Source organism: Vigna umbellata, chromosome 9, assembly GCF_029865625.1.
Source record: "Vigna umbellata cultivar VRB3 chromosome 9, Vumbellata_1.0, whole genome shotgun sequence".
Lineage (NCBI taxonomy): Eukaryota > Viridiplantae > Streptophyta > Magnoliopsida > Fabales > Fabaceae > Vigna > Vigna umbellata.
Window position 1 is genome coordinate 29096614 of NC_142173.1, and position 9507 is coordinate 29106120.

Consider the following 9507-nt stretch of genomic DNA (forward strand, 5'->3'; position numbering starts at 1 on the left):
TCTACTTCATTCACTTCGTCCACTTCCTCCACTTCCTCCACTTCGTCCAGTTCCTCCACTTCCTCCACTTCCTTCATTTCGTGAAGTTCGTCCAGTTCCTCCACTTCCTCCACTTCCTCCACTTCGTCCACTTTGTCACTTCGTCCAATTCGTTCACTTCGTTCACTTCGTCAACTTCTTCCACTTCGTCCACTTCGTCAACCTCGTGCACTTCCTCCACTTCCTCAACATCGTCCACTTCCTGCAATTCCTTCACTTCCTGCACTTCTTCCACTTCGTCAACTTCGTCCACTTCCTCCATTTCGTCAACATCGTCCAGTTCGTCCATTTCGTCCACTTCGTCAAGTTTGTCTACTTCCTTCACTTCCTCCACTTCGTCCACTTCGTCCACTTCGTCAACTTCCTCCACTTCCTCCACTTCTTCCACTTCCTCCACTTCGTCCACTTCATCCACTTCCTCCACTTCCTCCACTTCGGCAACTTCGTCCACTTCGTCAACTTCGTCAACTTCCTCCACTTCGTCCAGTTCCTCCACTCCCTCCACTTCGTCCACTTCTTCCACTTCCTCTACTTCCTCCACTTCCTCCACTTCGTCAACTTCTTCCACTTCCTCCACTTCGTCCACTTCGTCCACTTCGTCCAAGTCCTTCACTTCTTCCACTTCCTTCACTTCCTTCACTTCCTCCATTTCGTCCACTTCATCCACTTCCTCCACGTCCACTTCGTCCACTTCGTCAAGTTCGTCCACTTCGTTCACTTCCTGTACTTCCTCCACTTCCTCCAGTTCCTCCAGTTTGTCCACTTCGTCCACTTCGTCAACTTCGTCCACTTCGTCCATTTCATACATTTCGCCCACCTTGTCAAGTTCGTCCAGTTCTTCCACTTCCTCCACTTTGTCCACATTCTTGACTTCCTCCACTTCGTCCACTTCGTCAATTTCGTCCACTTCGTCCCTTTCATCCACATCATCAAGTTCGTCCACTTCCTCCACTTCGTCAACTTCGTCCACTTCCTCCATTTCGTCCACTTCCTCCACTTCCGCCATTTCGTCCACTTCCTCCACTTCCTCTACATCGTCCATTTCCTCCACTTCCTCCACTTCCTTCACTTCCTCCACTTCGTCCACTTCGTCAACTTCGTCCACTTCCTCCACTTCGTCCAGTTCTTCCTCTTCGTCCACATTCTCCACTTCCTCCACTTCGTCCACTTCGTCCAGTTCTTCCACTTCGTCCGCATCCACTTCCTCCACTTCGTCCACTTCGACAATTTCGTCCACTTCGTCCATTTCGTCCACTTCATAGTGTTCGTCCACTTCCTCCACTTCGTCATGTTCGTCCACTTCCTCCACTTCGTCCATTTCCTTAAGTTCCTCCATTTCGTCCATTTCCTCAACATCATCCATTTCTCCACTTCCTCCACTTCATTCACTTCGTCCACTTCCTCCACTTCCTCCACTTCCTCCACTTCTTCCACTTCCTCCACTTCGTCCACTTCATCAAGTTCCTCCACTTCCTCCACTTCCTCCACTTCGTCCACTTCGTCCACTTCGTCAACTTCATCAACTTCGTCAACTTCGTAAACTTCCTCCACTTTGTCCAATTCCTCCAGTTCCTCCACCTCGTCCACTTCTTCCACTTCCTTTACTTCCTCCACTTCCTCCACTTCATCAACTTCCTCCACTTCCTTCACTTCGTCCACTTCGTCCAAGTCCTCCGCTTCCTCCACTTCCTCCACTTCCACCACTTCCTCCATTTCGTCCACTTCATCCACTTCCTCCACGTCCACTTCGTCCACTTCGTTCACTTCCTCTACTTCCGCTACTTCCTCCACTTCGTCCACTTCCTCCACTTCGTCCACTTCCTCCACTTCGTCAACTTCGTCCATTTCGTCCATTTCGCCCACCTTGTCAAGTTCGTCCAGTTCTTCCACTTCCTCCACTTCCTCCACATTCTCCACTTCCTCCACTTCGTTCACTTCATCAATTTCGTCCACTTCGTCAATTTCGTTCACTTCGTCCATTTCGTCCACTTCATCAAGCTCGTTCACTTCCTCCACTTCGTCCACTTCCTCAACTTCCTCCATTTCGTCCACTTCCTCGACTTCCGCCATTTCGTCCACTTCCTCCATTTCCTCAACATCGTCCATTTCCTCCACTTCCTCCACTTCCTTCACTTCCTCCACTTCGTCAACTTTGTCCACTTCCTCCACTTCCTGAACTTCGTTCACTTCCTCCAATTCGTCATCTTCATCCACTTTCTGCACTTCTTCCACTTCGTCAACTTCGTCCACTTCCTCCATTTCGTCAACTTCGTCCATTTCGTCCACTTCGTCAAGTTTGTCCACTTCGTCCAGTTCCTCCACTTCTTCCACTTCCTCTACTTCCTCCACTTCCTCTACTTCGTCAACTTCCTCCACTTCGTCCACTTCTTCCAAGTCCTCCACTTCTTCCACTTCCTCCACTTCCTCCACTTCCTCCATTTCGTCCACTTCCTCCACGTCCACTTCGTCAAGTTCGTCCACTTCGTTCACTTCCTCTACTTCCACCACTTCCTCCACTTCCTCCAGTTTGTCCACTTCGTCCACTTTGTCCACTTCGTCCATTTCGCCCACCTTGTCAAGTTCGTCCAATTCTTCCACTTCCTCCACTTCGTCCACATTCTCCACTTCCTCCACTTCGTCCACTTCGTCAATTTCGTCCACTTCGTCCATTTCATCAATTTCGTCCACTTCCTCCTGTTCCTCCATTCTGTCCACTTCCTCAACATCATCCATTTTTCCAATTCCTCCACTTCATTCAATTCGTCCACTTCCTCCACTTCCTCCACTTCCTCCACTTCGTCCACTTCCTCCACTTCCTTCATTTCGTGAAGTTCGTCCAGTTCCTCCACTTCCTCCACTTCGTCCACTTTGTCACTTCGTCCAATTCGTTCACTTCGTTCACTTCGTCAACTTCTTCCACTTCGTCCACTTCGTCAACCTCGTGCACTTCCTCCACTTCCTCAACATCGTCCACTTCCTGCAATTCCTTCACTTCCTGCACTTCTTCCACTTCGTCAACTTCGTCCACTTCCTCCACTTCTTCCACTTCCTCCACTTCGTCCACTTCATCCACTTCCTCCACTTCCTCCACTTCGACAACTTCGTCCACTTCGTCAACTTCGTCAACTTCCTCCACTTCGTCCAGTTCCTCCACTCCCTCCACTTCGTCCACTTCTTCCACTTCCTCTACTTCCTCCACTTCCTCCACTTCGTCAACTTCTTCCACTTCGTCCACTTCGTCCAAGTCCTTCACTTCTTCCACTTCCTTCACTTCCTTCACTTCCTCCATTTCGTCCACTTCATCCACTTCCTCCACGTCCACTTCGTCCACTTCGTCAACTTCGTCCACTTCGTTCACTTCCTGTACTTCCTCCACTTCCTCCAGTTTGTCCACTTCGTCCACTTCGTCAACTTCGTCCACTTCATCCATTTCATCCATTTCGCCCACCTTGTCAAGTTCGTCCAGTTCTTCCACTTCCTCCACTTTGTCCACATTCTTGACTTCCTCCACTTCGTCCACTTCGTCAATTTCGTCCACTTCGTCCCTTTCATCCACATCATCAAGTTCGTCCACTTCCTCCACTTCGTCAACTTCGTCCACTTCCTCCATTTCGTCCACTTCCTCCACTTCCGCCATTTCGTCCACTTCCTCCACTTCCTCTACATCGTCCATTTCCTCCACTTCCTCCACTTCCTTCACTTCCTCCACTTCGTCAACTTCGTCCACTTCCTCCACTTCTTCCACTTCGTCGACTTCGTCAACTTCGTCAACATCGTCCACTTCCTCCACTTCGTCGACTTCCTTCACTTTGTCCACTTCGTCAACTTCGTCCACTTCCTCGATTTTGACCAGTTCTTCCACTTCCTCCACCTCATCCACATTCTCCACTTCGCCCACTTCATCCACTTCGTCAACTTCGTCCACTTCGGCCATTTCGTCCACTTCGTCAGGTTCGTCCACTTCCTCCACTTCCTCCACTTCCTCCATTTACTCCACTTCGTCCACTTCGTCACCTTCCTCCACTTCGTCCACTTCTTCCACTTCGTCGACTTCGTCAACTTCCTCAACATCGTCCACTTCCTTCACTTCGTCGACTTCCTTCACTTTGTCCACTTCGTCAACTTCGTCCACTTCCTCGATTTTGACGAGTTCTTCCACTTCCTCCACTTCATGCACATTCTCCACTTCACCCACTTCATCCAGTCCGTCAACTTCGTCCACTTCGGCCATTTCGTCCACTTCGTCAGGTTCGTCCACTTCCTCCACTTCCTCCACTTTGTCCACTTCGTCCACTTCGTCCACTTCGTTCACTTCCTCAACTTCGTCCATTTCGTCCACTTCGTCCACTTCTTCCACTTCCTCCACTTCGTCCACGTCGCCAACTCTGTCAACTTCGTCCACTTCCTCCACTTCCTCCAGTTCCTCCACTTCGTCCACTTCTTCCACTTCGTTGACTTCGTCAACTTCCTCAACATCGTCCACTTCCTTCACTTCGTCGACTTCCTTCACTTTGTCCACTTCGTCAACTTCGTCCACTTCCTCGATTTTGACGAGTTCTTCCACTTCCTCCACTTCATGCACATTCTCCACTTCGCCCACTTCATCCACTTCGTCAACTTCGTCCACTTCGGCCATTTCGTCCACTTCGTCAGGTTCGTCCACTTCCTCCACTTCCTCCACTTTGTCCACTTCGTCCACTTCGTCGACTTTGTTCACTTCCTCAACTTCGTCCATTTCGTCCACCTAGTCCACTTCTTCCACTTCCTCCACTTCGTCCACGTCGCCAACTCTTTCAACTTCGTCCACTTCCTCCACTTTGTCAACTTCGTTCACTTCGTCCACTTCGTGAACTTCGTTTACTTCGTCCACTTCGTCTACTTCGTCCACTTCTTCATCTTCTTCTTCTGCTCCGTCCACTTCGTCCAATTCGTCAACTTCGTCAAGTTCGTCCCTTTGTCCACTTCGTCAAGTTCGTCCCCTTGGTCCACTTCGTCAAGTTCGTCCCCTTCTTCCTCTTCGTCGACTTCTGCCACTTCGTCAACTACGTCCACTTCCTCAACATCGTCCACTTCCTCCACTTCCTCCACTTCGTCAACTTCTTCCACTTCGTCCATTTCGTCAACTTCCTCAACATCGGTCACTTCCTCCACTTCCTCCACTTCGTCCACTTCCTTCACTTTGTCCACTTGGTCTACTTCGTCCACTTCCTCCACTTCGTCCAGTTTCTCCACTTCCTCCACTTCCTCCACTTCGTCAACTTCGTCCACTTCGTCCATTTCTTCTACTTCATCAAGTTCGTCAACTTCGTTCGTTTCTTCCACTTCCTCCACTTCGTCAACGTCGTTTACTTGGTCTACTTCGTCAAGTTCGTCCACTTCGTCAACTTCTCCAAGTTCGTCCCCTTCGTCCACTTGCTTCACTTACTCCACTTCGTCAACTTCTTCCACTTCGTCCACTTCGTCAACCTCGTCCACTTCCTCCACTTCCTCAACATCGTCCACTTCCTCCACTTCCTGCACTTCATTCACTTCCTACACTTCTTTCACTTCGTCAAGTTCGTCCACTCCCTCCACTTCGTCCACTTCGTCAACTTCGTCCACTTGTTCAACTTCGTCCATTTCATCCACTTCATGAAGTTCGTCCACTTCCTCCACTTCCTCCACTTCCTCCACCTCCTCCACTTCGTCCAGTTCGTTAACTTCTTCAACTTTCTCCACTTCCTCCACTTCCTCCACTTCCTGCACTTCTTCCACTTCCTCCACTCCGTCCACTTTCTCCACTTTGTCCACTTCGTCAACTTCGTCCACTTCCTCCACTTCGTCCAATTCTTCCACTTCCTCCACTTCATCCACATTCTCCACTTCCTCCACTTCCTCCACTTCCTCCACTTCTTCCACTTCCTCTACTTCCACCACTTCCTCCACTTCCTCCTCCACTTCCTCTACTTCCTCCACTTTGTCCACTTCGTCCAGTTCCTTCGCTTCCACCTCTTCCTCCTCCACTTCATTCACTTCCTACACTTCTTCCACTTCGTCAACTTCGTCCACTTCCTCCACTTCGTCCAGTTCTTCCACTTACTCCTTTTCGTCCACATTCTCCACTTCGTCCACTTCCTCCCCTTCGTCAACTTCATCAACTTCGTCAACTTCGTCCACTTCGCCCAGTCCACCTCGTCAAGTTCGCCCACTTCCTCCACTTCCTCCACATCTTCCACTTTGTCCACTTCGTCCACTTCGTCCACTTCGTCCACTTTGTCCACTTCTTCCACTTCGTCCACTTCGTCCTCTTCGTCCACTTCCTCCACTTCATCCACTTTATCCACTTCATCAAGTTCGTCCACTTCGTCCACTTCCTCTACTTCCTCCACTTCCTCCTCTTCCTCCACTTCGTCCACTTCCTCCACTTCCTCCACTTCCTCCACTTCATCCACTTCGTCCACTTCGTCAACATCTTCCACTTCGTCCCCTTCCTCCACTTCCTCAACACCGTCCACTTCTTCCACTTCCTCCACTTCATTCACTTCTCTAACTTCTTCCACTTCGTCAACATCGTCATATTCCTCCACTTCGTCCACTTCGTCCACTTTATGCACTTTGTCAACTTCGTCCACTTCGTCCATTTCGTCCACTTCGTCAAGTTCGTCCACTTCCTTCCTCCACTTCGTCGACTTCGTCCACTTCCTCCACTTCATCCACTACGTTCACTTCTTGCACTTCGCCCACTCCCTCCACTTCGTCCACTTCGTCAACTTCGTCGACTTTGTCAACTTCGTCCACTTCCTCCACCTTGTCCAGTTCTTCCACTTCCTCCACTTCGTCCATATTCTCCACTTCGCCAACTTCGTCCATTTCATCCATTTCGTCCACTTCGTCACGTTCGTCCACCTCCTCCACCTCCTCCACCTCCTCCACTTCCTCCACTTTGTCAAGTTTGTCCACTTCCTCCACTTCCTCCATTGCGTCCACTTCCGCAACATTGTCCATTTCCTCTACTTCCTCAACTTCGCTCACTTCATCCACTTCTTCCACTTTGTCCCCTTCGTCAACTTCTCCGCTTCGTCCACATTGTCCACTTCGTCAACTTCTTCCACTTCGTCCACTTCGTCAAATTCGTCCACTTCCTCCACTTCCTCAACATCGTCCACTTCCTCAACTTCCTCAGCTTCATTCACTTCCTGCACTTTTCCCACTTCGTCAACTTCGTCCACTTCGTTCACTTCGTCCAGTTCTTCCCCTTCCTGAACTTCGTTCACTTCGTCCAGTTCGTCCACTTTGTCAACTTCATCCACTTCCTCCATTTCGTCCGCTTCCTCCACTTCCTCAACATCGTCCATTTCCTCCACTTCCTCCAGTTCATTCACTTGCTCCACTTCGTCAAGTTTGTCCACTTCCTCCACTTCGTCCACTTCCTCCACTTTATCAACTTCGTCCACTTCCTCCACTTCGTCAACTTCGTCCACTTCGTCCATTTGTCCACTTCGTCAAGTTCGTCCACTTCCTCCACTTCCTCCACTTCCTCCACCTCCTCCACTTTGTCCACTTCGTCCACTTCGTCAGCTTCCTCCACTTCCTCCACTTCTTCCACTTCCTCCACTTCCTCCACTTCCCCCACATCCACCACTTCGTCAACTTCGTCCACTTCCTCCATTTCGTCCAGTTCTTCCACTTCGTCCACAATCTCCACTTCGTCCACTTCGTCCACTTCGTCCAGTTCTTCCACTTCGTCCACATCCACTTCGTCCACTTCGACAATTTCGTCCACTTCGTCCATTTCGTCCACTTCATCAAGTTCGTCCACTTCCTCCACTTCGTCAAGTTCGTCCACTTCCTCCACTTCGTCCATTTCCTCCAGTTCCTCCATTTCGTCAATTTCCTCAACATCATCCATTTCTCCACTTCCTCCACTTCATCCACTTTGTCCACTTCGTCCATTTCGTGCACCTTTTCCACTTCGTCCACTTCGTCCACTTCGTCACTTCGTCCACTTCGTCACTTCGTCCAATTCGTCCACTTCGTCAACTTCGTCCACTTCGTCAACTTCGTCAACTTCGTAAACTTCCTCCACTTTGTCCAGTTCCTCCACTTCCTCACCTCGTCCACTTCTTCCACTTCCTCCACTTCCTCCACTTCCTCCACTTCGTCCACTTCCTCCACTTCCTTCATTTCGTGAAGTTCGTCCAGTTCCTCCACTTCCTCCACTTCCTCCACTTCGTCCACTTTGTCACTTCGTCCAATTCGTTCACTTCGTTCACTTCGTCAACTTCTTCCACTTCGTCCACTTCGTCAACCTCGTGCACTTCCTCCACTTCCTCAACATCGTCCACTTCCTGCAATTCCTTCACTTCCTACACTTCTTCCACTTCGTCAACTTCGTCCACTTCCTCCACTTCTTCCACTTCCTCCACTTCGTCCACTTCATCCACTTCCTCCACTTCCTCCACTTCGACAGCTTCGTCCACTTCGTCAACTTCGTCAACTTCCTCCACTTCGTCCAGTTCCTCCACTCCCTCCACTTCGTCCACTTCTTCCACTTCCTCTACTTCCTCCACTTCCTCCACTTCGTCAACTTCTTCCACTTCGTCCACTTCGTCCAAGTCCTTCACTTCTTCCACTTCCTTCACTTCCTTCACTTCCTCCATTTCGTCCACTTCATCCACTTCCTCCACGTCCACTTCGTCCACTTCGTCAACTTCGTCCACTTCGTTCACTTCCTGTACTTCCTCCACTTCCTCCAGTTTGTCCACTTCGTCCACTTCGTCAACTTCGTCCACTTCGTCCATTTCATCCATTTCGCCCACCTTGTCAAGTTCGTCCAGTTCTTCCACTTCCTCCACTTTGTCCACATTCTTGACTTCCTCCACTTCGTCCACTTCGTCAATTTCGTCCACTTCGTCCCTTTCATCCACATCATCAAGTTCGTCCACTTCCTCCACTTCGTCAACTTCGTCCACTTCCTCCATTTCGTCCACTTCCTCCACTTCCGCCATTTCGTCCACTTCCTCCACTTCCTCTACATCGTCCATTTCCTCCACTTCCTCCACTTCCTTCACTTCCTCCACTTCGTCAACTTCGTCCACTTCCTCCACTTCTTCCACTTCGTCGACTTCGTCAACTTCGTCAACATCGTCCACTTCCTCCACTTCGTCGACTTCCTTCACTTTGTCCACTTCGTCAACTTCGTCCACTTCCTCGATTTTGACCAGTTCTTCCACTTCCTCCACCTCATCCACATTCTCCACTTCGCCCACTTCATCCACTTCGTCAACTTCGTCCACTTCGGCCATTTCGTCCACTTCGTCAGGTTCGTCCACTTCCTCCACTTCCTCCACTTCCTCCATTTACTCCACTTCGTCCACTTCGTCACCTTCCTCCACTTCGTCCACTTCTTCCACTTCGTCGACTTCGTCAACTTCCTCAACATCGTCCACTTCCTTCACTTCGTCGACTTCCTTCACTTTGTCCACTTCG